The following is a 27,120-nucleotide window of genomic DNA, read 5'->3' on the forward strand; positions in this document are numbered from 1 at the left end:
TCAGTCGTTTAATTTTTATTAATGCAACTCATTATTTTGTTGGCAGAAATTTCCCTGTACATCCAGTGTATCAATTTCACAGGGAGGAGGGCCGAGAAGAAAAAGAGTTTGCGTTTGTTGATTTCCTACTACGTGCAGGGAACTACGGCAGGTGTTTTACTTGTGTTCTTTAGTTTGGTTCTCACAGCAAACAGTTTTCAGGTAAGGAATTCCTTGGGGTTTGTGATGGGAGTAATGAATCAGATTATTCTTCCTTTTGAGTTTTTAACCAATTGAGAAATGAACATAGACGTCACCTAAAAATCAAAAGCCCTACTTATGGTAGACAGGTTCTACGTTAAGCAGAGCGTGGAGCCTGCTTAAGATTCTTTCTCCCCTCTGCCCCTCTCCTCCACTTGCTCTCTCTCTAAAGTGTGTGTTCTCTCTCTAAAGTGAAAATAAAAATTACCAAAAATAGGAGACTTTGGGGCACCTGGGTGGCTTAGTCGGAGGAGCGTGGGACTCTTGGTTTTGGCTCAGGGTCATGATCTCACGGTTCGTGGGATCAGGCCCTATGTCAGGCTCTGCACTGACAGCACTGAGCCTGCTTGGGATTCTCTCTCTCCCTATCTCTCTCTGCCCCTCCCCCACTCCAAAGAAATAAATAAACATTAAAAATAAAGTTCTTAAAAATAATGGTAGAATTAGACTGGAAGTAGAGGTAACCATCCTACCTCCCTCTGCTTACGTCTCACACACACACACACACACACACACACACAGGAATGGACACACACTCAATATACACAGCCCTTGTGCTAGCTGTTGCTCTATTGTCTCTTGGCTCCAAATCAGCCCTTTTATGCTCAGCTCCGTGATGCTGGTGCCAGGGCATTTCTACTTTGTCAGCTGCTCATTGTTAGGATCTGCCAATAGGGGGCACTAGAGAGAGAGTGTAGCAGGCTGGAAGGAAAAGGAGGCACCTGTCTGTGGGCTGCCCATCTTCTTCCTGTTCCTGCAGGCATTACATCCCGGAAGAGGCAGGTCCCTCCTCAGGGCAGCAGCTGAACCGAGTTTGCTGCTTTTTCAACGTTTGCAGAACCAGCCTCATCACACTCCCTCTGCCCCCGGTGACTGCCACCCCCGTTGATCCCCTCCCCGGAAGTCTGGCTCCATGGGTGCTCTGCAGAGCTTCAACTTTTTCTAACCCCCAGTCTCTTCCTCCTGTTCCCACGGCTCTATGGGTGGTAGCTGCTTCTGGCAGTTACTATCTCTGTGATACTCTTGAGTTCTCTTTTATCCTTTCAGTTTCCTAGGTAACAACTTTATACCTAGTTAACAATTCTTTATATTAGATTCCCTCTTTTCAAATAACTCGTGTGATTTCTGTCCTCTGAAAGCACTTTGATACACACAAGCACATACACACCAAGCAGAGCAAATAAACAGCTGCAGACTTCCTCCCTTCGTTCCCCCCAATGCCAGGGTCAAGGTCTGCCCCACATAGCTTACCACATGGAGGAAGGAAAATGTGGATGTACAGACAGTTTATCCCTTATTCCAAAGAGGACCAGGGAGCAGCAAAAGAACAGAACTACACATGCCCAGTTTCCTGATGGGTTGTAAGTCTTCCTTTGGTGGATTTCCCCAGATTTTGAAGGCTTCAGTCAATGCTATCCTTACCCCCCTCTCCCTACAAGGAAATTAATGCAGTGGCATAAAATCATCCTCCTTAGCAAAGACTTACTCGGATTACATCACCCAGGCAAACATACAGGCAAGTGAGCAGCTCAGGCTCAGGTTTGTCTGATGCAAACTCTTGTTTTTCCCATGACATGATGTGGTCTTTCTCAGCAGCCTAAGTAAGTCCCATGAATGGGGTCGGAGAACAGATTTCAGCCCACAACGCCCAGGACTCATTTCATCCTTTAGGAAGAAAGGACTGTTCTGTGGCCTCTGAAAGGTCTTATTGGTCATGTCGACTTCCTACCCCACACAGTACCTTCTTTCCCAATGTTTCCATTTTTGGCAATGGCCAAGGTTTTGAAAATAGAGCTACTTCTGATGATTTAGTGGCAGAGGTAGGGGGAGAGATTATACTGGTCTCTCAGAAAATGAGGTTCTCACCTCTTCCTCTTACGTCCTTTCTCCTTTCTCTTTACCACACGGACTTAGCTATTCATCCTCACAAGGCCACAGGACTCCAAATGTCTCCCTAGAGCTGACTTGCATTATTCCCGTCTTTGTGAACCTTTGCCATCCTCTCTCAGCCAGTTCAATGCAGTTTGGCATGCCATAGAATCTCTGGTTCACGTGTCTTTTTTGCCTCTCCCCGGAATGTAATTTCTTAGGGAGAAGGGACCACATTTTATTCATCTGTGTATCTCTCCGGTTCCTGAGTTCTTAATGGGGGTTGAAATTCATGGGGCTGAGAATTTGAATAGAAACAGAATACATCTTTATTTGCAGTAACTGCTAACAGAAATTCAGGATGTCCTTCAATCATGAACATAGGCAACAGCCATGATAGAATCATAGTACCTATGTCTTTGCCACGGGTAGAAATCCCAGGTGTTTTTCTATCACATTCTAGGTTATTGCAGACATCTCAAAATATCTTAGGCTCATCACTGCTCTGAAGCACTGGTGGCTCTTAGACTTGCTGCAAGATTGTGTTATGATGTTTAAATAAAGAAACACATATATTACGGTGTCACAGTTTTTAAAAAGTATTTTGAAAACTGTATTTCAATATAATTGGTTTCCTCTGTAATCCTATATTTTTGTTTTATGCATTTAAATACATTATTCTAAGAAAGGAGTCTACAGACTTCACCAAACTGACAAAAGAATTCCTGTCTTAGTGTCTAACTCAGTGCCATGTTCAAGGTGCGGTGAGTGAAACTTATAGTAAATGAAAGAATTAGATTAAATAATTTCTATCTTAAGGAAGAATATTTGGTCTAAATTAACACATAATGCTGGCAAATAAATCCACTTAAATTCATACTTCTCATAGCATACCAAAACTCATTCTAGATCAATTAAAGAGTTACATATATATTAAAAATAAAATGAATTAGATTCATTTATTTGTTGACTACTTATGGAATGCCTGCTTCATGCCAGACACAATTCTAAGCAATAGAATACTGCAATAAATAGAAACAAAGTCTCAGCTGGTGCTGGAAGAGTCAGATATCCATACAATGCGCCCCAATCCGAATCTTGTACCACATGCAACAGATCACCCCGAATGGTTCATACTCTTAAAAGTAAATCCTTAATCTATAAATCTTTAAAAGAAAACGTGGTAGAAAGTCTTCGGAACCTTACATTAGGCACAGATTTATTAGTTCCGATACCAAAGCGATCCATTTTTAAAAATGAATAAATTGGACTTGATCAAAATTAAGAATTTCTGCTCTTAGACAGGTACCATTAAGTGAACATGAGACAAACCACAGACTGGGAGAGAGTATTTGTAAATCAGGTACCCGATAAAAGACTGTGTCCAGAATACATAAAGAACTCCCGAAATTCATCATAATAAGGAAATAAACACACCAATAAAAATTAGGCAAAGGATTTAAACAGGCGTCTCACCAAAGAACATAGATGGATGGCAAATATATTCATAAAAAGGTGCCTAGCATAATTGGTCATTAGGGAAATGGAAGTTAAAGCCACAAGATGCCACCGCTTGCTTATTGGGATGGCAAACGAAACACTGGCAACTGGCACCTGATAATACCAAGTGCTGGCGAGGATGTGGAATGCCTGGAACCCTCACACACTGCTGCTGAGAGTACAAAACCATTCAGCAATTCTGGAAAACAACGTGGCAGTTTCTTACATAATTAAACTTACATTTAATATATGACTTAGCAGTCCCACTCCTGGGTGTTTACCTAAGAAACATGAAAGCTTATGTTTACAAAACAATATGTATGCAAGTGTTCCTAACAGCTTTATTTGTCAGAGCCAAAAACTGAAAACAACCCAAATGTCCTCAAACTGATGAATGAATAAACAGACTGCCGTATAATCCACACAATGTCATACTTCTTAGCATTAAAAAAGGAACAAATTACTTATACATGCAACAACATGAATGAATCTCGTATGTATTATGTTAAGTGAAAGAAGCCATAAAGGCTACAGACTATATGGCTCCATTTTTATGATATTCTGGAAAAGGTAAAACCAGAGATGCAGAAAACAGATCATTGGTTGCCAGGAACTGGGGTGAGAGGAGGGGCTGGCTAAAAAGGGGAATGGGGAGTTTTGGGGGGGTGACGGAACAGTTTTTTATATCTTGATTGTGGTAGTGGTTTCATGCCTATGTATTCGTTAAAACTCACAGACTTCTGGGTGCCCGGGGGGCTCAGTGATTTAAGCGTCCGACTACGGCTCAGGTCACGATCTTGTGGTCCGTGAGTTCGAGCCCCATGTCGGGCTCTGTGCTGACGGCTCAGAGCCTGGAGCCTGCTTTGGATTCTGTGTCTCCCTTCCCACACTCTGTGTCTCTATCTCTCAAAACTAAATAAGCATTAAAAAATTTAAGAAAAACCCTCACAGACTTCCATGCTAAAAAGGATACATTTTATTGTATGTAAATTAGTAAAAAATGAAAAAATGTAGGCAAAAAACAAAAACAACAAATTCCTAGCTCTTGTGAGGAAAACAGTTTTTAAAAAATACACAAGTAGATACAAGTTACTTAAGGCTAAGCACTGTGAAGAAGAACAGAGGAGCAAGAGGCAGTCAGGAATGAGGGAACATGGTGCACATTTATAGAGGCTGGCCAAGGAAGCCCTCTCTGTTAGCTGGACTTTACCACAGGGACCTGAATAGAATTGATTTTATTTTTAAAATTGCAGGAAGAGGAAAGGGAATATTTGTTAGACCTCTGTAGGGGTGATGATTTTCGAAACTCCGCAATGGCAGAGGAAAGGAAAGATAAATAGATGTTCCTTTCTAGTGTTTACAAAATTCTGGAAAACCAACTCCTTAAAGGTCCGCAGAAGGTAATGCCTGGACCAGTTGGAGCAGGGTCGTGTGCATCAGGGAGTGACTGGGAACCTGGCCTGAGTGTGGGTCTTGAGGGACCTTGAGGAGGAAGAAGAGGGCTCCAGGGAAGGAAGAATGGCAAGACAGAATCTTTGGAAGATCCCCTCCTGCACCCTAACTCAGAGACCTGACCCTCCAGCCACAGGGTCCTCCACCAAAGCCTCAACGCTCTTTTCTCTCTGGGGTTCGGGAGGTTAAATGAGTAATTTCTCTTTGCAGGTGCTGCGATCAGGTGTTCTCATTCTATATATAAAACTCTGGCACTCATGTGCAGATATCCAGAAAGCTCAATTAATCCCAAACATCCCTTCCCACAGAGATATCCCAAAATAAAATCTTCGGCACATGTAAAGTGGCTTAACTGTTTCCTTGACTTAATGACTAAGTTGAAGCTTATGAAAGGTTTTTATGAAGAGGATGCTGTGCTTTATTCCTCAGGTTCATGGGCAGCTGAGTTAGAAGACAGGAGCTCAGATAAAAGCTGGAGAATTTGGGGCACCTGGCTCAGCTGATTAAGTGTTCAAATCTTGGTTTCGGCTCAGGTCATGATCTCGTGGTTCGTGCGTTCGAGCCCCACATCGGGTTCTGTGCTGTCAGTGTGGAGCCTGTTTGGGATTCTCCCTCTCCCCCTCTCTCTTTGGCCCTCCTCCACTTTCTCTCTCTCTCTCTCTCAAAATAAATAAACAACAGCAACAACAACAAAAAGCTGGAGTTTGTGGTTGGACAAAAAGAAGAACTTAATGCACTGAGAGATTAAATATAAGAATTGGCTGTCCAAAGCAGTTAGGGACTTTCTCTCTGTACAGATGTTCAAGGAGAAAAGAGACATGTCCGTTGTTTCATTGATATTTATCGATAGGGCAGAAAATACATCACGCCATATTAATCTTTAAGCCTATGTATCTGGCATAGTGCCTGGTATGTAGCAGACAAATTTGCTTGAAAGATGGGTAAACAAATAAGTGAATAAGTAAATGAACGAGTGCAATAATGTCAATGATGTGGCAGATATAAACAATAAGTTTCCGTGATTCCCTGAAGTGTTGACATCGGTGTTCTAAGGCCACAGTAATGCTGCATAACAATCGCAAAACTTGAGGGACAGAGAGCAGCAGGCATTTAGTTCTGCTCATGAATTTGTGGGTTAGCAGAGTGGTGTGGCCGATTCTGCCCTGGGCCTTGGCTGGGCTGCTGGACTGACATGGTTCTGTTCCCTGAGGTCTCTCCCTGCCAGCTGTCTGGCTCACACTCATTGTCATGGCAGACACAGGGCCCCAAGAGAGCAGAAGTGAGCATTCTACTGACCAAAGCCAAGTGCAAGAGTAGTCCAGACTGAGGGTGCAGGAATAGAGTCTACTCTTGAAAGGAGGGGGTACTAGCAAGGTATCTTGCAAAGCTTGGGTGAGGAAGGGGGTTAGGGAGGAAGGACGGGGGTGGGGGCCGGAGGAGTTGGAGTATTTTTTTGTAATCACTCTGTAACACCTCCTTTCTAGTCACTCTCTGCCAAAAATAAATAAATAAATAAAAAATAAAATAACACAAAAAACAAAAAACAAAGGACAAATGAAAACATGACCATAACAGAAATTTAAAATGTAACGGGCCAGGGGGTGGAGGGGCACCCAGATGGCTCAGTTGGTTAAACGATTGACTCTTGATATCCGCTCAGGCCATGATGCTGTGTTTTGTGAGTTCAAGCCCCGCATTTGGCTCTGAACTGACAGTGTGGGACCTGCTTGGGATTCTCTGTCTCGGGTCACCCTCTCTCTCTGCCCCTCCCCTGCTTGCTCACTCTCTCTCTCTCTCAAAAATAAATAAACATTTAAAAAATAAAATAAAATGTAATGGGGCATATGGAAGGACATAACTTCTTGAGTTAAGAAGGAAAATTCGCATAGGAGATGATACGTACTGTGCCTTACAAGATACATTAATTTTGCAAAGTAGAGGTGAGTCACAGACATTCCAGACAGTAATAAACAAGGACGTAGGCACAAAGGTAGGAAAAAACATAACATACCTGGAAGTGTAGAAAAATGGGGCTCAGGCAGAAGTGGTAGGAGGGGAAGTTAGTGTAAGACTGTACTATGAAAATATTTGGTTTATTTACATTAATTTGCTTGGGATCCATCTTGCCTACTGGAACATAGCCTCCATTAAAGCAGTGACCTTGATTTCCCCAGCACACAGAGCTCTGCCCCGCACATCTTGCGGGGCTCCATAGGTGTTTGTTGATTGAATGGTGAAAAATGGCCTTGTGGTCTGGTGAGCAGAGTTGGACTTCAGCTCAGGAGTACTGAGAAGAGGCTTAATTTGCTGATGAGCAGGTGAAGATTGTGATAAGACTTGAGTTTCAGAAAGATAAATGATTCTTGAAGAAATGAGGAAGACAAAGGATGGAGAGAGGGCTCATTGGAACGGCTCTAGCGGCAGGGGCAGGAGAAAACCAGCTAAGACTTTCATGAAGGGAAGGGTTGCAGATCCATGCTTTCTGTAGTGACCCTGACTGCTGGAGGGGCCGCACAGGGACTTTCAAATTGCCAGGGCATTGAGGAATTGCTGATCCGCACAAGATTTTACAGAGAAATTTAGTGAGACCGAGAACAGTGGGTTGAGGTTTCCTCTTTCTTGAATACTTATCATTCAACACTTATTATTCACACGGCACGATCTAGAAACTGCTGCAGTACATAATTTTTATTCATTGATCTGCAGAGACTCTCGTGTGAGTATTTTCCCAGTGTCAGTGGGGAGCCTTATAAGCTGAGTGTGCATAGTCCTAAGAGCACTGAAGTTAGGTGGCCTGCATTCAAGTTCTGGCTTTTCTATCCATCAGTGGGGTGACTCTAAGTAAGGTATTTACCTCCAAGCCTCGTCTTCCTCCTTTATGAAACGGTTAATTTATTTCATTCCGTCTACTTCAGAGAAGCATTACAATAATCATATAAGATAATGTAGGGGGGAAAGCCTAGTCTTTAATGCCAGGGACTCTACTGAGCACTTGACATGCGTATTCTCATTTAATTTTTATAATAATCTGTGTGGCATTATATATAGTGCTATTATTATAGCACTGTTCCCAATGTACAGATTTCATAAGTGAGGCCAAGAGATCAATTAAACCTAGTATTGTTGCACAAACTGCAAAGCACTATTAAAAAGAGAGCGTCAGGGCACCTGGGTGGCTCAGTTTGTTAAGTGTCCGGTGTAAGCCCGGGTCATGATTTCACAGTTCATGAATTTGAGCCCCTCATCAAGTTCTCCATTGGCAGGGCAGGGCCCGCTTCAGATCTTCTGTCTCTCTCTCTCTCTCTCTCTCTCTCTCTCTCTCTCTCTCTGCCCCTCCCCTGCTCAAGTGTGCTCTTTCTATCCCTCTCTCAAAAATAAATAAACATTTTTAAAAAGTGTCAGTATTACTTTCGCTTTAGGGGAAAAATATGTAAAAATCTCAATCTGTGGACCCCATCTTCTGAGATTTGAGTGACACTGTAAACAACTGAAGAAAGCGATAAAACAAAAAACGTACAGCGACAAGACACGCAAAGCGGCGTTGTGCGCAAAGGACACTAGCAGGTCTTGGATCAAGACGGACAGTGAAAAGGAAGAGTTCAGAAAAGCATCTATAAACAGTTGCCTAAGGGGGCATTTATTTGCAGAGAGACAGATGATGTCCCTAGAGTGGGTAGCCATCACCTGCGACCTTGGAATGCTCGGGCTGGGCGGGAATCTGAACGCGCAGCTTCTCAGTTCTTCCTCTAAAGTGGCTGCCGGCAGAACCTGCAGGTCCCTGGAGCGTGAAAGGAAAAACCGTGCTCTGGAGGTTCTCCCTGTGATGAGGGCCGTTCCCATCAGTGTCTTCGGGCTGCTTCCAGCCTCAGCGCCACTGAGGGCGTGGGTGCACGCGCGCGCATGCGCACACACACGGCGGAGGGGGTTATTGTAAAGAATTGGTCCACGCCGTAAGGGAGGCTGGCGAGTCAAAAATCTGCAGGGTGGGCCGATAGCTAGAGACTCAGGCGAGATTTGATGCCACAGTGCAAGCCTGAAGGCCGTCTGCTGGTGCAGTTTCCTCTTGCAGCAGGGAGGTCAGTCTTTGTTTTTTCTATTCAAGCCTTCAGGGTGATTGGATGAGGCCTACCCACGTTAGGGAAGGTAGTCTAGGTTACCCAGAGCCCATCGATTTAAATGTTAATATCATCCAAAAACACCCTCACGGAAACATCCAGAATAATGCTTGACCAAATATCTGGGGACCATGGTCCAGTCAAGTTGATACATAAGATCAACCATCACATCTGGCTTCTGACCACAGAAGCCACCTTTCGGTTGCTGAAAGCACACCAATCCAGGCTTGGTGCTGGGTTAAAGAAGGGCTGAGACCAACCAGCCCATCAGTTGGCAAATCAGCAGTAGTCACATGTCCCTATCCAGCTTTTGCAAGTGTTCTCACCCTGGTGTCTGGTGTGGACTGGCCTGGGTGGTGACAGGGTCCATGCCTAACTGGCTTTATGACCTGGGTTTTCCTGCCCCAGCCCCTATTCTCCTTTCTCGCCACCCTGCTGGACGAGTCTGCCACGGAACACCCCCTCACCCCCAGTTACAACCCCTCAAGAGCACTCTCCTACACCCTACGGTCTGCCGTAATTCTGTCTTCCCCTCCAGCCTCCTTGCTGGCCTCCCCCTGCCCCCCCACCCCCCACCCCAGCACCGCATGAAATGTTTACACATGACAACCCCAGGCCTTTGCTCCTGCTGTTTCCTCTACCCAGACTGGCTTTGGTCACTTGGCAGAAACCTCTCCTTATTTCAGGGCTAAGACTAAGTGTTCCTCCTTGGAAGGTACAATGAGCTGGCCTCCCCTTTATAGAATCCATGACACTTTGTTGTATTTATGCATTTGTTTATGTGTCTGTCTTACCTACCGACTGAGAATTATGCTTGGTACATAAGTGGTGCTCAACGCTTGCTTGCTAACTGCAGAATGAATCAATGGGCGGACAGGCAGAATGAATGGTGTCCACGTTCACACCACTTGCAGTGACGGAGCTGAGATTTGAACCTACATTTCTCTGACTACAAAGCTACTGATGACAGTCTGCAAGTGATGCCACGCTGGCTATATCTGAATCTCCGGGGCAGGTACCTGGGGCACCTGGGTGGCTCAGTTGGTTAAGGGTCTGACTTCGCTCAGGTCACGATCTTGTGGGTGGTGAGTTGGAGCCCCACGTCGGGTTCTGTGCTGACAGCTCAGAGCCTAGAGCCTGCTTCGGATTCTGTGTCTCCCTCTCTCTCTGCCTCTCACCTGCTCACATTCTCTCTTTCTCTCAAAAATAAATAAATATTTAAAAATATATAGACTCCTGGGGGCCACCCAGACCCAATTAATCAAATGTCTTGGCACACTGAATTTTAAAGGAAAGGATAGGTGTTAAGATGCCTGGTTTAAAAAAAAAATGCAACTTGAAGGTGTATCTCTAGGAGTCTGCCCTCCAGGAATTAGGCACAGATGCACATAGGTATAGCACATAAGTGTTATTGCCACTTTAAGATAAAAAGAAAAAAAAATTAGAAACAACCTAAATTTGCATCAAGAGGGGAACTGGTGGCCAAATGAACGATGCTGTATTTAGACTCTGGAATACTAGGGGACATTACTCGGAAAGGAGAGATGTGAACGGATGTGGAAAGATCTCCGAGACCCGTTTTAAATGAAAAAGGCAGGTAATGGGAACAGAGTCATACTATGATCCCACTCATTTGAAATAAAAAATCTCACATATGAGTGACTATTATTTACTTATGTATGTTAGTACATAAATACATTGATAAAAGCATGGAAAAATAATTGCACTACTAGGTATTTATCCAAAGGGTACAGTAATGCTGATTCAAAGGGGCACATGCACCCCAATGTTTACAGCAGCCCTATCAACAATAGCCAAATTATGGAAACAGCCCAAATGTCCATTGACTGATGAATAGATAAAGATGTGGTTTATGTATACAATGGAGTATTACTTGGTGATCAAAAAATGAAATCTTGCAACAACGTGGATGGAACTGGAGGGTATTATGCTAAGTGAAATAAGCCAGTCAGAGAAAGACAAATCTCATACGATTTCACTCACATGTGGAATTTAAGATACAAAACAGATGAATGTAGGGTTAGGTAAGGAAAAATAAGATAAAAACAGAGAGGGAGGCAAACCATAAGAGTTTCTTACATATAGAGAAAAAAACTGAGGGTTGCTGGAGGGGAGGTGGGGCGGACGGGCTAAATGGGCGATGGGCATGGGGGAGGGCACTTGTTGGGATGAGCACTGGGTGTTGTATGTACGTGACGAGTCACTGGGTTCGACTCCTGAAACCATTATTACACTATATGTTAATTAACTTGGATTTAAGTAAAATTAACTGTTCACAGTGTTGTTTTGTCTTGTTTTTCTGTGACTTGAGAATAAAGTGGTTAAAATAACAATCAAAAGCTTTCCAGGCATGAGAGAGTATGTTGGAGTGACAGAAATGTCACAGTTGGATTGTGGTGGTAGTCACACAACGGTATAAATTCACAAAAAATTATTGACTTGTACACTTAAAAATATGGTTTATAAATTCTGCCTCAGTAAAGTGGTTGTATAAACAAACTTCCCAGATGATCCTGAAGGGCACCTAATTTGGGGAACCTCAGCGGTAAAATGCTTTTCGACACTCCTTCCCTTTTTCCTGAACCCTATCTTCCTTTCTTACATGAATGTATGTTTATCTTTTGTCAGGAAAGGTGAAAAGAAAATCAAGAACACATAGTAAAAATCAAAATATCATAAGCATTTCTGCAGTTTCTATTACACACCATACTTAAGGATTAGTGAAATAAAAACACATCAGGATTGGAGGCCCCTAGAGAATTGTGACTCTACGTTCAACAGGATGTCCGGCCATTGGAGTCTATGGCCAATCCTCATCTTTGAAAAAAACCGTGCCTACAGGGGTGCAGTTTGAACCATGGGACTTAACAATACCTACTTCACAGAGCGGTCTAAGGTAAAATGAAAAATTGTTTGTATTAAATAGTTATCTATCATACTCTGCATATCTGCCTCGTGCTGGTCCCTACTCAGGAAAGCTGAATCTGGGACCTGTCCCTCCAGACCTCAGTGTATCGATCACGGTGGGCACTTGCCCCACGGGTAGCTGATTAATGCGTTGGCAAGAGTTTGCATGGTCACTGGCTAAATAAGATCTTTAACCGCCAAGGCTCGTTTTGACCCATTGAACCAAATCTCTCTCCACCAAACATCCTCGGTGTTTGTAGTCAACCAAACTACCCAGAGTGAGTTCATTGCCCTAAAAGTGGAACACAAACTGGGGGAACATGGACTATCCATTCAGTCATGACTGCCACCAGATGGCCCAGGTTAGTGCTTCCCATGTGCTCAATAATATTGCAGTCTCCATGTAGCCTGGCTGATCACCCCAACCCATGTTCTTCTTCATTTCCTGTGCATTTGATGGGAAACGCCACTTTCTCGCTGGAACCTGAATGAACCTCTGCACCTGACAGTCAAAATGGCTTAATTCATCCACCAAGTGGCCCAAGATGGCAGCTCAGCAATGCATGGATCTCTGTCACACATGTTGCCCTTAGTCTGTGCATCAGCTCTATTTTACACACACTGCACACCTTGACTCCTTCCTGCCCAGTTGAGGTAGGTACTATTTTTATCATCATTCCCATTTTAGAGAGGATGAAACCACGACATAGTTGAGGTGGTCACACAGTTAGGAAGTGGGGCTGGGAATTGGATGCAGCAGGCTGGGGTCAGAAATGTGCCCTAAACACTGTACCATTCTTCTGTCAATCAATACCAGCTCCATTTTCCTTCCTCGTCTTCCTTCAGAACACAGTTCTTTACGAATCTTCCATTTGCTTATGAGATCAAACTAGGTCACTGCTTAATCTTTCTGTTTACCTCAAAGCCCAGTGATTCCAGAACTTCCACCACAGCAGACTCTGCCTTTTTTCCTGCTCATTCTTTCCTCCTGTGATTTGCATAACAGAGTATCCCACATTTCTTGTGCTTTAACGCAAGGGAACTAAATATGCTCTGCAGTAGACAGAAGCATAAAACAGAAGGGAATATAGTAGAAGGAAGATAACTTCAATATCTGACCTATTTTCTTTTTTGGTGTTAGAAACTGGTATGACTTTAGAAGTACAAATTATAACTTGAGGGACCATGGAAACTTTAATCACTCTGGCACAATTTTCAGACAGTTATTCCAATAGAAAATATATTTTTTTAATCTTGCACATGAACTTTTTTTCTTTTAAAATGCAAATGTCCACGAAGAAGAAATGCACATGACGGAGCATGAATGAGTTTATTTCTGGTACAAAGAAAGACTCAGAGTTAGAAGGTCTTGGTTTCCATTTGCTGGCTGGGTGGCTTTGGATAGGTCACTGGGTCTTCCTGACCTTCAGATTCTTCATTTGTAAGGTCCCTTCTATGTGGAACTGAGAGGAAGATATGAAGTACCTCCAATTTGACTGGGCACCTCAGTGCGACACTAAATGTTATCTATTATCGTGAGAAGAAATAGTAGTATGTTCCTTATTCTTGCACTTATGTATAACCTCACCTTCACCAGCCATGAAATTCTTCATCTCACATTCTTTGGAGGCTTCTTATGAGGATTAAATAACAGTGATGTAAAGTGACTCTGAAGGTCTAAGTTGCCAGAAAACATAAAGGGTTAGGAGCCCTATGTCAACTGATCCTTCATTCTGAAGCTATTTCTTGAACAGAGCACATGCCATCGTCAGAGAGGGCATCACGAACGCTGTTGTTGTTGTTACAACTTTGTGCGGGCAGAGATGATGGTGGTAAGGAATGTTAATGATTTGCAAAAGGAGGTAAAATGAGTCAAGGGGGCAGATGAAATTAGAAGGGGCAAGGGGAGGGTAGACAAGGCTAGTGGGGATGAATGAGAGTAGATGAGGACAATCAAGGATGGATAAGAAGGGTAGTCAAGGGGTAATTGAGAGTAGGTGAGGGTAAGTGAGGGAGCTTCTGAAGTGGGGCAGGGGGACATCAGTTGGAGAGAGGAGGGAGACAGAAGCATCGTGTTTGGGGACTAAAGTGAGGCCATGTTGCTTGTGCCTTCAGTGGGGTAAGATGGAGTTCATCATTGTTGAAGAGATTGAGGAACTAGGGGGTCAGGATCTGACCAATGCTATAGACTAAGTGTTTGTGTCCCACCCCCTTTCATATGTTGAAACTTTCCTCCAATGTGATGGCATTTGGAGGTGAGGCCTTTGGGAGGTGATTAGGTCATGTGAGTGGAGCTCTCCTGAATGGGATGGATGCCTTTATAAAACAGACCCCAGAGAGCTCCTCGCTCCTTCCCCCATGTGAAGACACGAAGAAGAGCCAGCCATCTATGAACCAGGAAGGGAGACTTCACCAGACACGAATCTGCTGGTGCCTTGATCTTGGACTTCTCAGCCTCCAGAACTGTGAGAAATAGTGCTTCTGGTAGAAGCCACACAACCTGTGGTATTCTGTTACAGCACCCCGAATGGACTAAGACAAACGGGGTCCTGAGCCTGAGCCTGAGAGAAGTTGCCAAAGCTAGACTCTGTTCATGAGCAATGTTGTGTCATGTGGTTATGCTTCAAGCCCCAAAAAGTAGCTGGGTTTATGGGTTTTTTTATTCTTCCTTTAATTAAAAATGTTCGTGCTACTATCGATTGACCAACCCTCTTGCCTGGGTTGTGATGGGGAAGAAGTTATGATTTCTCTAGAAATGGCTACCTGGGCTTCCGGTATGGTGAGCTGACAGCTCTTCCGGGGCCAGGAGACTGGGTGGATGACAGGGCACGGTTGTGGTTGCTTCCGAAGGTGGATCTGCAACCAAAGACCAGTCCCCTCTGCTGACAAGCCTGAGGCAGTGCAGTGACAACAGCTGGGAAAATGAGACAATGGGGCTCTTCTCTCTGGGGGGGGGGGGGGGGGGGGGGGGGGCTTAGTGCAGCTGCCATACCCAGAATAGCCAATTTCCCATAAAAGTTTAGAACAGATCATCTTAAAAAGGTAACTTTCCTGACATGCTTGCTCTGCATTTCGTGCTAAGATTGTCTCACAAGTGACTTTTCAAAAAGCATAGATCTGATTATAGCACGCTCTGTTCTAAGATCATCCGTGGCACCCCACTGCCTATAAATAAAGTTCACATTCCCAGAAATAGTATTACCTGGCCCCAGACAATCTCCCTGGGTTTCTCTGCCATTCTTCATGTCTCATACTCCTAATGTGGTTCCTGGATTCATCACCATTTCCCAAATAGTCCTTGTGATTTCCCATCCCACGCTTTTGTCTCCCTCTGAATGACCCCCACCCAGACCCTGTGGACTTTGTGGCTGTCCTTTGACACATCCCTTATAGAACAGTGCACTCCATTCCCAGAGGCCAGCAGTCTGTAGTGACCTGATGCCTGTATCCGGGCTCACATGGCAGTTTCTCTGATGAGTCTTTATAAAGGCAGGTGTGAGTCGAGTATTAAATATTAATTTACAATGTTTATGTTCCTACTTCTGCATACTTTCGTCTATCAGGACTCACACGAACACACATCCCCATCTCCCTGTGCTGCCTGCTGGGTTCCTGTGGTCGTTACAATCTTAATGAGTATTGCAAGCATTGTTGTTTTATTTTCTGGCTCTTGTTTCTCGCAGACATTTCTGACGATGTCCCACAAGCCAGCCAGCTTGCTGACTTAAGGACTCCTCCTTTCCACATATGCTTTACCTACCCTGGATTTCAATTTCAGAGGGAGAGCCATAAATGTGCATCCTTCGGTTTGAAAAGGCACACTAGGAATTCAGCAGCCAGGCAAGAGAGGCTAGAGAAAAGGGTTTCCAAAGCAGGAGGAAGGAGATGCATAGCCTCAAAATCAAGAGGGATCCAGGGTGTTGGTGTTTGGCATGCCGATTCTTGCTGCTTAGAGACCCGATGGTCTCATTTAGGAGGTGAGAGGGAGAAGAATTCTCAGCGCACACGCAGAAATAACAAAGTGGCGGCACATCTCTTATTCCAGGATAGAAGGGCAGGCAAGATCTGTGAACGACCTGATTTCTGCTGGCTAAGCATGCAGAGACAAAAGCAGCAGCAGGCTTCAACTTCCAAACTGGATATTTGTCTTTGAATTTCCAGGGAATTTCTCCCCAACTTTTTGTCTAGATTCCCCTTCAGCTTGTATTTCTTTGGTAGTGCTTTGTGATCCCTACCCAGTGGTTATTTTTGTTGGATTGATACACAATAGTATTGCAACTGTACTGGAATCTTTGTTCAGAGGGAGATATATCATGTTTCCATGTCAACAAACTCCAAGAGGCAGCCAATATTTCTGCTTGCCTGACTCTTTCCTTCCTCCCTCCCTGCCTCCCTCTCTCCCTCCTTCCCTCCCCCCCCCTACTTTTCACCTTTCCTTCCAAACATTTCACGCAATGTTCAATTTTTTGCATTGAGGTAAAATACAATGGCCAGAGGGACAAACACTATTGAGAAGAGGAAGGGCCAGGGGAAGGTCTTTACAGATCATCATTCAATCTGTCTGGCCTTCTAGGTTTTAGGTTTGTTTTTCACTTATGCTTATGAAACTAATTTCCAGGGGGCTGATTTTGTCCAGACAAGGATATTGAGGGAGCTTTCAGTTGCTGGTGTCAATTTTCTTTTGGGGATGGGAGATGGCACCCCGTGTTGAGAGAAGGTGGCAGTGGAGTGGGCTTTGGTGGATGCAAAGGCCAGAGCTCACATCACCCTGTTCTGACTTGAATGGTTTCTAGAGACTAATTGTTTTAAGGACACAGACCATTTTCTTTAGTCTTTATATCCGGACTCCGTTGCTGGATCTTAACCCAACAGGCTGCCTTTCAGGCAGCAAGCCCTAAATTAATGCTTGCAGAATTGAGTGACAATGCGGGCTAATAACTTTCTCTCTCTTCCCCCCAGTGCTTGCCTCCTTTCCAGGGCTGCTCCTCCCCCCGCCCTCCCATCCTGTTGTGTTAGTTGGACTTACTGAGCTGGGCTTTTTAAGGACATCAAAAACAGACGGACTACATAATGAATTTTGGTCACAGGTGACAGAGACTCAACTGAAATTGTCTTGAGGAGGAAAAAATAGGGAGGGGGGCTGGTAGGACGCTTTCTCACAAACCTGTAAAGTCCAGGGAGAGAAGCTATTCAAAGGACCACACAATAACATCAAGATATAGGCACTTTGTCTCTTGAAGGTCCATTTCTCTCTGGATGGGGTTTGTCCCCTCCCCACGGTGGCCCTCAGGCACTTCAGGTTAACATCTAAATGGTAGCGAAAGATCTTCTCTATCAACTAGTTCCAGAAATGTGCTAGGACTGAGTCTCCTTGACTGGGCTTGCATTGTGTGACTATTTAGGAACCACGGGATGGAATACTCTCATTGGCCAAACCTGAGACTTGTACTGGGCTGGAAGGCAAAGGTGGGGTTAGACTCAGGCACTTTCAAGGATTAAAGAGAAGAGTGGCTTTTTGGGTGTTGATAGGAGAAGAAATGAGGACGGATACCAAGCAGGAAAAACTGAAATGGTGCCCACCATGTTCCCTTCTCTCCTCTCCTCACCATCTCCCGTGTTTGCTGGAACTATTGAATCTCGAGTTATTCAGGCCGTCAGAAAGAGAGGGGTTTCAAAGACCCATAGACCCACCTGGTATGGGTTGCCTCGTCTTTTATACTTGATGGCAACTAATGAACCTCAAAGTGGCGTTTCTTTGTGTGTGGCCAGTCGTAAGTGGCTGGCAGTTAAGCCCGAATGCTGTAATGATGAACTCAGAAAGTCCATTTTCATACTCTAGTTCGTCCATCCCCAAAGATATTTATGAGCACTTAGAATCGCAGCTTCCGGGCACCGGGAGAAAACATCACCATCACACGACATTATGATCCTAATACCAATAAATGGGAAAGGAAGCATAAATGATAATAATCTGGAAAAAGCCATCTTCTCCTCCTCATTTCCTGCCTGTTAGCCAGGCTGGGCTCGATGTTGACAGGAAGCAGGGGAGGCATATTTGAATCTGTCCCTCACCGCTCTCAATGTTGCCTGCTGCTGCCTAGTGTCAGTCCTCGCGATCTCTTTCTTGGACCACTGCCGTTCCCCCAACCCAGGGTCCCCCCACATCCACCCCTTGCCCTAGCTCACCCTCTACTCTGCTGTGTGAGCCGTCTGCCGGAAAGTGGAGTGCAGCCCACGAACAAATGTCCTGCAACCCGCCTCACGTCACTCCCAGGACTCCAGTCTCTGACTCCATGACAGTGTTCCTTACACTTTCCTCATTTGCCCCTCAACTGTGTGATTTTTTCCCTATGTTTCTGTATCACTTCCCTAATGCTTTCCTTAATAATTTCCTTAAGTTCATTTACCCTTTCTTTACACTCACCCTTGTTCTAAGCAATAATCTTCACTAAATTTCAATTTCCATGTGCTATTATTACCATTAAACATGAGGGGAAGTTAAAATAATAATGATTTTTAAAAACGTTTCTAAATCGATCCGGCGTTCCAACAACAGTACACATCCTCTCGTTTGGGAACACTAGCCCTCAAGATTAATTCCAAACACAACAGGGCCTCAGTTTCTTAATCTGGCCCCAATTTCTCTTTCTGGCCTTGACCCTCTCTGGGTGGTTCTCCAGATATCCTGAATTCTTTGCAAATACACATGTGGCTTTGCACATGCTCTTCCTCTGCCTGGAATGACATCCTTCCGCCTTCCTTCTTTACTGGACCAACCATCCTTACCCTACAATTCTTATTCCAGTGGTAAAACTCTACGAAGGATTGTTGTTCCTGTGAATGGCTGCTCCAGCTGTAAGATGGATGTATTGTACCGTGTGTTGGATTGCTTCACTCACTTCCTGCCTCCCCCTTTCTACGAGCTCCCACCAGGTAGGGGGCAATCTGATTCCTACCTATATCTCAGTGTGCTGCACAAGGAGCCCCTCAGCCCCTCAGGGAAGGTTTTCTGTATTTGCTACAATGACATTCAGTCATATTTGTTCTGTTCCTCTTTTCCGATAGCAATGGGGATCATTTTACTTCCGAGATTAGCAGGTATTTGTAGAAGGTCCACACCCACTATACAAATTCTACAAAGCAGTGCTTCTTGCCTTTTTTATGGTCAGTTGTAATAGTAAATTATGACAGAAAATGTTCACACATGCAATATTCTACCTTGGAAAAAAAACCGAGACTGCTATCTACATTTCCTACATTCCGTAACTCTACCCTATTCTCTCTCATCCAAGACAGCAATATTTAAGTGGCAGTGAGAGTCATATTACCAAAGAGGTAAAGTTGACTCCACTCTGATTCATTATTTAAAAAGAGAATCATTTGAACATTTTTATATTTAGGGTTTTAAAAAATTTTTTTTCCCGATGTTTATTTATTTTTGAAAGAGAGAGAACATGAGCAGGGGAGTGGAAGAAAGAGAGAGAGAGACAGAATCCAAAGCAGGCTCCAGGCTCTGAGCTGTCAGCACAGAGCCTGACATGGGGCTCAAACTCACAAACTGCGAGATCATGATGGGAGCCAAAGTCAGAAGCTTAACCAACTGAGCCACCCAGGTGCCTCTATATTTAGGTTTTAGTAAGTAACAATCACATGTGAAACAGCATTCTCCAAGAAAACAGAGTTTGTACCTATTTTTTTTTTTTCTTTTCTTAGTTTCACAAGTACATACCCAGTACTTGGTCACAATGCCTGAAACATAGTAGCTGCAGAGTAAATATTTTTAATAAGCTATCACACCAATGCACAGTGAGTGGAGTAACCGACTGTGCGTGGGTGTATAGGTGGAGGGGAGATCCTGCAAGGTAAGAAGACACCCGCACAAAACATCTATAGTCTGAACCAGTCACACATGACACTGCGACATTTCAAGCACATTGATGCTAAACTTACAGTACCTGTCACTGAATTTTCACAATCAGTAAATAGTAACAAAATAACTTTTCTTCTGTGAGGGAGTACGACAGGATAATATTATACATGATATTATATCCTTTTAGTATATATGATCCCTTTAATATTATCTTTGGGACAAATTATGGCTCTATCTTATGGCTTTCTATTTGTCTACATGCCTGTAATGGACAGAACTTGCTTCAAGAATCTTTTTTCCTTTTAACATAGAAAGGCTCCTCCCCACTCCTTACGAAAGGGAGGCGTCTTCATCTTGGCAAGTTGGAGGCTCACTCTTCTAAACCCTTCCTTTGGCTAGTGTTCCACTTCCCTCTCTGTGGCTCTGTCTGGCCCCTCCCCCACCCCAAGACGCTTCTATTACTGACGCTTCTATTACTCCTTTATTTCTCTCAGCCTCAGCCCGTTCACCACATAGGTGATGGTACCAATAGAAAAGAAGAGCCAAAACAAGCAGAAAAGGTGGGTGAGACGCTATTTTGTCTCCTGTTTGCCATGAGATTGTGTGCTTTTAACTGGGAGGTGCCTGACTGGACAGAATGGGGAAGGCCTGCTTTGAGCTTCTCACTTCTGTCTGCCATTTTCCTTCCTTTTAACAATAGCCACTGTTATCTTGGGCAGCCCCAAGGCTCGGGCACTGGCCGGCACGCTGGTGCATTTGCCATTTCTTATGATGGTGAGAGAGCTGAGGTAGAAACATTAAAGGCCTCTGATCCTTGATGTCCAGGGGAATCCCAGAAATAAGCACATGCTCTTCCCCTGTCACTACCCCAGTGCCTGTCACCTCTAATGTTTTTACCTTACCCTGAGCAGATGTTAGGTCCTTAACAGCTTCTGGCCGAAGATTGGGAATGGTGTCCAAAAGAAATGCGTCTTAAAGTGAAAACTAGGCATTAAATCCCACAAGAAGACAAACCAAGCAAGACGGAGGACTTTGGGTTGGGACGTTGAGGGTCCTGCCCAGCTAGTCAAGGCCCGAGTCTAGGATGGCCTTTTGGTGTATGAAAACCTGACCAGAAATGATACCCAGCACATCTTACTGAGTCTCCAAATTAAAAGTATCAGGGGCTTTAATACCTAACTTCAGCCTCCATCAACTGAGCTTTTTTAATAAGCTGCAACTAAGGCTATTATTTCTGTGATGATTAAAATCAGAAGTCTACTTATAAAGAAAAGATCAAACTTGGAAGGAAATACAAACCAAATACAACCTCAGAATTTCAAAACTTAATCATAATAATGCCAGTACCATTCTATTCTCATCTGATTTATGCTGCCTACAAAGAAAGATTGGTAAATTGAAAGTTTTTATTTGGCATTTATTGTGCATTTTGGAGGATTTGTAAATTTGGCTCTTGATTGGTTGACATTATGGCTGCCTTGTAGGACTCATAAATCAGTTTTCTGATGTGGCAAATCAATTTTGTTTTAGAGATGAGCCTCAGTTACTAAATGAAGTAATGTGATCTTCAGACGGAAGAGCCCCTTCAGACGGAAGAGGCCGGGGAAAGCCCTCCCTGTGTGCTGGCGAAAGGAAGGTTTTTGAATTTCCTCTTTTGGTGCTTATACACCTTAGATCATGGGTCACGAACTGGCTACCAAGGCCCTCGTATGGCTTGTGAATTCTTTTGTTTTTTTCAATTTTAGGTTACTATTGTCAGCGGGGAAGATTTTAAATGGAAATTCAAGTAAAAGTGCTGTCTCTTGAAAAACAATCTGAGGCTCTGGCCACTTGGCTTGCAACTTCATGGCAACAGCCAGCTGGAGTTGTAGAGCCGTGGCCCCCTGTACCTGGGGCATGAGCACCCAGTCCGCCACAGTTCCCATCTGGTCTGCTGTACTCACTTACATCGCCTGCCTAGCCCTTGTGAACTTTTGATCTTGTGACTCTATTTTAGACTCCAGAACATTTAGACCCTAGAATAACTCTAGACTAGGGTTGAAGAAAAATCATATTAGTTTGTGGTTTATCTGACATTCAAATTTAACTTGATGTCCAGAATTATATCTGATAATCCTACTCTGATAGGCAGAATTCTTTTTTTTTTTTAAGTTTATTTATTTATTTTGAGAGAGAGACTCATGAACCGTGAGATCATGACCTGAGTCAAAACCAAGAGTTGGACACTTAAGCAACTGACCCACCCAGGTGCCCCTCTGATAGGCAGATTCTAAGATGACCCTCAAGATTTCCACATTTGTGGTGTCTGTGCTTTCCCCTTGAGTGTGCATTCCTGTTGTTAGGTTGTATGCAGAGACGAAGGGATTTTGCAAATGTATTTAAGGTCCCAAATGGGTTGACACTGGGTTAATAAAAAAAAAAGATTGTTCTGGGTGGGTGTGACTTAATTAGGTTGGGCCTTAAACAGCACTGTTCCTTCCCGAAAGAGAAGATTTGTAGCGTGAGAGGTTCTTCTGTTGGTCTTAAAGATGTAGACTGTCACGTTGTGGAGAGAGCCTACGTAGAGGCCCATGTGACGATGATCTGGCAGCAGGCCCCAGCTGGCAGCTAGGAAGAAATAGTAATCTCACAGTCACAAGGAAATAAAGTTTCACAACCAATGAGTTTGAATGGGAGCCCGAACTTTGGATAAAAATGCCCCCTACCAACACCTAGATTTTAGCCTTTGAGACCCTAAGCAGACAATCCAGTTGACCCATGCCCAGACTCTCGACACACTGGAACCGTGAGATAGCACATTTGTGGTGTTTTAAGCCACTGAGTTTGTGGTAATGTATCACACAGCAAGAAGATACTAATACACTTATCAAAGTCTTGGTTTCTTTGTCTTCATTCGAAAAAAATTCAAACACTTTCGTTAATTACAAAGATACTCATAAACCACTAATGAGTGAATTGACAAGTTGTTTTCTTTCCTAACTAGGTGGTGCTCAAGGTTATTTTATTTATTTATTTAAAAAAATTTTTTTCTTAACGTTTATTTATTTTTGAGACAGAGAGAGACAAAACATGAACGGGGGAGAGTCAGAGAGAGGGAGACGCAGAATCTGAAACAGGCCGCAGGCTCTGAGCTGTCAGCACAGAGCCCAACACGGGGCTCGAACTCACGGACAGTGAGATCATGACCTGGGCTGAAGTCGGCCGCTTAACCGACTGAGCCACCCAGGCGCCCCTAGATGATACAAATTTTAGTAAATAACCGTGTTAGGCCAGTCTTCCTGGAATCAGAGCTGGAGAGGAGAATTCATGTGTAAGTGATTTATTGAGGGTGTGCTCTCAGGAGACTGCTGTAGAGAGTGAGCAAAGAAGGATAGAGAATAAGAAGATGCCAAACAAGGTCAAGTCTAGCCTCAGTCTTTTCCTGGGGGGAGCTCAGGAGTGTAATTTGCACCACAGAACTTGTCCAGCTTTAAGGCAAGGGGCTTTTGTACCCCTGCATCTGGCTGCTTCATGGGAGATACACACTCCAAGGCAGTTACAATTGCCCAAGGGCAACGCTGCAGAGAAGATTGCAGGTGTGAGCTGTGAGAAATAATGCTGGCAGCTGGGGGTGGGGACAGGGATGGGCCCAACCAGCCTGTAGAAGGGACCCCATGGGATCTGATGAGTCACCTGTAGCATCTGCTGCAAGAATAGTCCTTGTCTTCTAGGTACTTAAAATTTGGAAAATATTGGTAAACTTAATAGACATAGCTCAGACAAATCCTTTTAAAAAGAGTGCTTAATAGCAATTGTTTTGTGAAAATGCAAAAGAAGAAAGAAATGCGGAAGGAGGAACTGAAATTCTGAGTAAACCTGTGTGCAAGCATATGCATCGATCAAGTATCATGTTTATTTCATTCCTGTGTCTGTCTAGTATATCTCTGTGTCTTTTATTCTATTGTATTTGTGTCCCTGTCCTAAGGAAGGTAGACTTTGGAAAAGTTCTAAAGAACATGTTGAGTTGGACCTTCAAGCATAAGAACAACTTTGATAGTGAAAGAGGGAAGAGAAGAAAGTAGACATTGAGTGGAAGAAACTACTTGGGGGGAAATTATAGGCATCTGTGTGCAAGTAGAAATGAGGTATAAAAATCCAGGACAAGGAGCAGGGGATGACTGGATTGTAGGTTCAGAAATAATCTTGAAATGCCACCTGTGAAGCAAAGTTAAGTTTTCTTTCTTCATCGAAAAATATAGTAAGGTAATTTCTCTTTGAAAATTTGTTCTTAGTGTGCAAGAGAATAGATTGGTTATAATCCTTAGTTTACACCCGAGGATCATCCTTTTTTATGTTATTGCTTCAGCTTCCTTTTCTCCACCCTGGTTTGTGCCTCCCAAGTCTAGTTTAATACTAGGGTACTCAAATAATGCACTGTTGTAGTTCATTAATTTTCACTGCTGTATGAAAGTGTATTCTGTGACTATAGCACAGCTTTTCCATTTTCTTGGCAATGAACACTTGAACCATTTCCAAGTTTTTTCTATTTTGAGTAGTATCACTAAAAAGATTCTTGTACACATCCCCTGGTATGCATGTGAAGCAGTTTCTCTTGGTATATGTCAAGAAGGGAACTGCTGGTTGGTGGGATATGCAAATGTTTAAGAGAGAATGCCAAATTACTTTGTGAAGTTGTTATACCAGTTTTTATTCTTAATAGCTATGTGTAAGAGTTCTCTTCGATCCACATCTCCAAAATTTGGCATTATTCAAACTTTAAAATTTTTTGTCCATTACAAATTTGTCCAAAAAAATCAATCATTTGTCATCAGTTGGGTGTAAAATGAAATTTTTTATATTGATTTTCATTTTCCCAATTATTACAGAGGTTGAGCTTCTCTTGTACTATTTTTAGCCCGTCATATTTCTGCTTCTATTCTATTGCCAATCATACATTTAATTTTTTTTTTTTTTAAACTATGATATAATTGTTTTATTTTGATTTTTTTTTAAATTTAATTCCAGTGTAGTTAACACACAGTGTTATATTATAGTTTCAGGTGTGCAATACAGTGATTCAACAATTCCGTATATTAGTCGGTGCTCATCAAGATAAGGGTACTTTCAACCATTCATACTTTTTAAATCTATTTTTCATTTCAATGCTTTTTCTTTTTGTTGTGTATGTAATATACTGATGCATATCTTGATATATTCTTCATCCTAGTCATTTGTCAATGAATTGAGTTGCAAATGTACTTTCAGTTAATAATTTGTTGTTTTACTTTCTTTAAGGTGTCTTTGAAGGATGACTAAAAATACCTTGTTTCTTCTCAAATTTTCTGTAACAAATATATATTTGTTTTAAAATAGAAAAAAAGTTGAAAGTCTCAGGTGAAGGGTATAATATGGAATTGACTTTAAAAATGTGTTTGCATGTGTGTGTGTTTATTTGGAGGCACATATACAAAATTTTTAATATTTATTATTAAAAATAAGGTTTATAGATATTATTAAATGTCTATGTTTTTGCATTTTAATAATATAAAATGAATATTTGCTTTTTGGAAATCAATATAAAAATCATTGAAGTTTCAGAAAAGTGTAAAATCTTACAAAGAAAAGAAAAAGAATGTGTTCTACACCAAAAATAATGTGATTCTAACATGCACAAAGGGAAATAAACAACATCTAAAATTTTATGTAGCGGGGCCATGGGCCATTCATTCCAAATCTAAAACATATAAATTGCTTTAATTTCTTAGAATATATAGCTCCAGAAAAACTAAAAATAACATCATTAATTAGAGTTTCCGTTACGGAATCAAAGAAACCAAAGTTCAATACAGGGCTTTATGGTGAAAACAAATAAATCCATACTTGAAGAAGCAAATGGATAGTGGAGGCTTAGAGTTTCTTTCTTACTACTTGGAAGTATCATATGGAAATTTATGAGTCTGATCACAACCCTTAAATCACACTTCATGACATTGGGAGGGGGTGTGTCAAAAACTAGTTTAACAAAACTTGTAATATATTGAGTTCATCCTTTATTAAAACTTTAAATAGTAGCCTTCATTGATTTGTTGCCAGAAGGATAGTACTTATATTGTATATTAAAAAGATAATAACCATTGATGAAAGGAAAAATCTAGGTAGGAGTTACAAATTTGGTTTGAATTTTCCTATGAGATCTATTGTTTGTATAATCCATCAGAGTTTTAAAATGTCTCTTACCTTCATTAATTCGCTTAGTCTCATGATAACCTTGTGAACCACACAGGCAGGAATCATTAGTTCCAATGAGGCAATCAGGTCTCAGAAGGCACACATTCCCAAGGAAATATAATGAGCAAGTCATGAAGCCAGGATCAACCCCAGATCGTCTTTCTCCAATTCCAGTGTTTTTTTTCCTAAGGCAGAATGGGACTTAGGAAATATGGCCATTCAGTAATAACCGCCAGGGATGTTTGTTTTTCTATTTCCTACATGTAGTTGAGAAATTAATCAGTTTTACAAAAGAAAATGCTTTTCATTATGAAACAATTAAATCAGCTCCCCTCTTCCAAGGAAGAAAGGAAAGTAGCAGTTTCCTTATTCAAAGAAACCAAATGAAATGTGGAGGAAAATGAAAGCCAAGGACACAGTTGGAGAAGCCCTGAAGAGTAACACACAGATGTCAAAATACAGACACATCAGGGGAAAAGAATGCACGACTCCTGCCAGGCTCTACCTTAATAAAGCATGCAGTTATACACACAGGTCTTTTGGTTGCAGGATAAGTGGAATCAGGGGAAAGGCAATGCTACTAGGTTAAATCTGGGGTGTCTGATTTCATGGAGCAATTTGGGAACGGGTTGAGGAGAGAATGCAGATTGTATTAGCAAAGACTTACAGTTGGTTGGGTCAAGGAGGCTCTATTAGAGGAGTGAAGGATCATAAACTTTGATACAGAAAATGAAGGCCTTGAGAAATAGGAGGATGGTTGTTACTGAAATAGATTTGATGGAGTTTATAACCAAAACAGATGAACAACGGTGATTCGTTCAATGAGTAAACATAAATCAGGTGTTAAATGTTCTGATTAGGAAATACTGAGTTAAAAAATAGACAATTAAAAGATACCAAAGTGCTACTGAATATGAAAATTTGTTAAGCAAAATCAAT

Source organism: Panthera leo, chromosome B1, assembly GCF_018350215.1.
Source record: "Panthera leo isolate Ple1 chromosome B1, P.leo_Ple1_pat1.1, whole genome shotgun sequence".
Lineage (NCBI taxonomy): Eukaryota > Metazoa > Chordata > Mammalia > Carnivora > Felidae > Panthera > Panthera leo.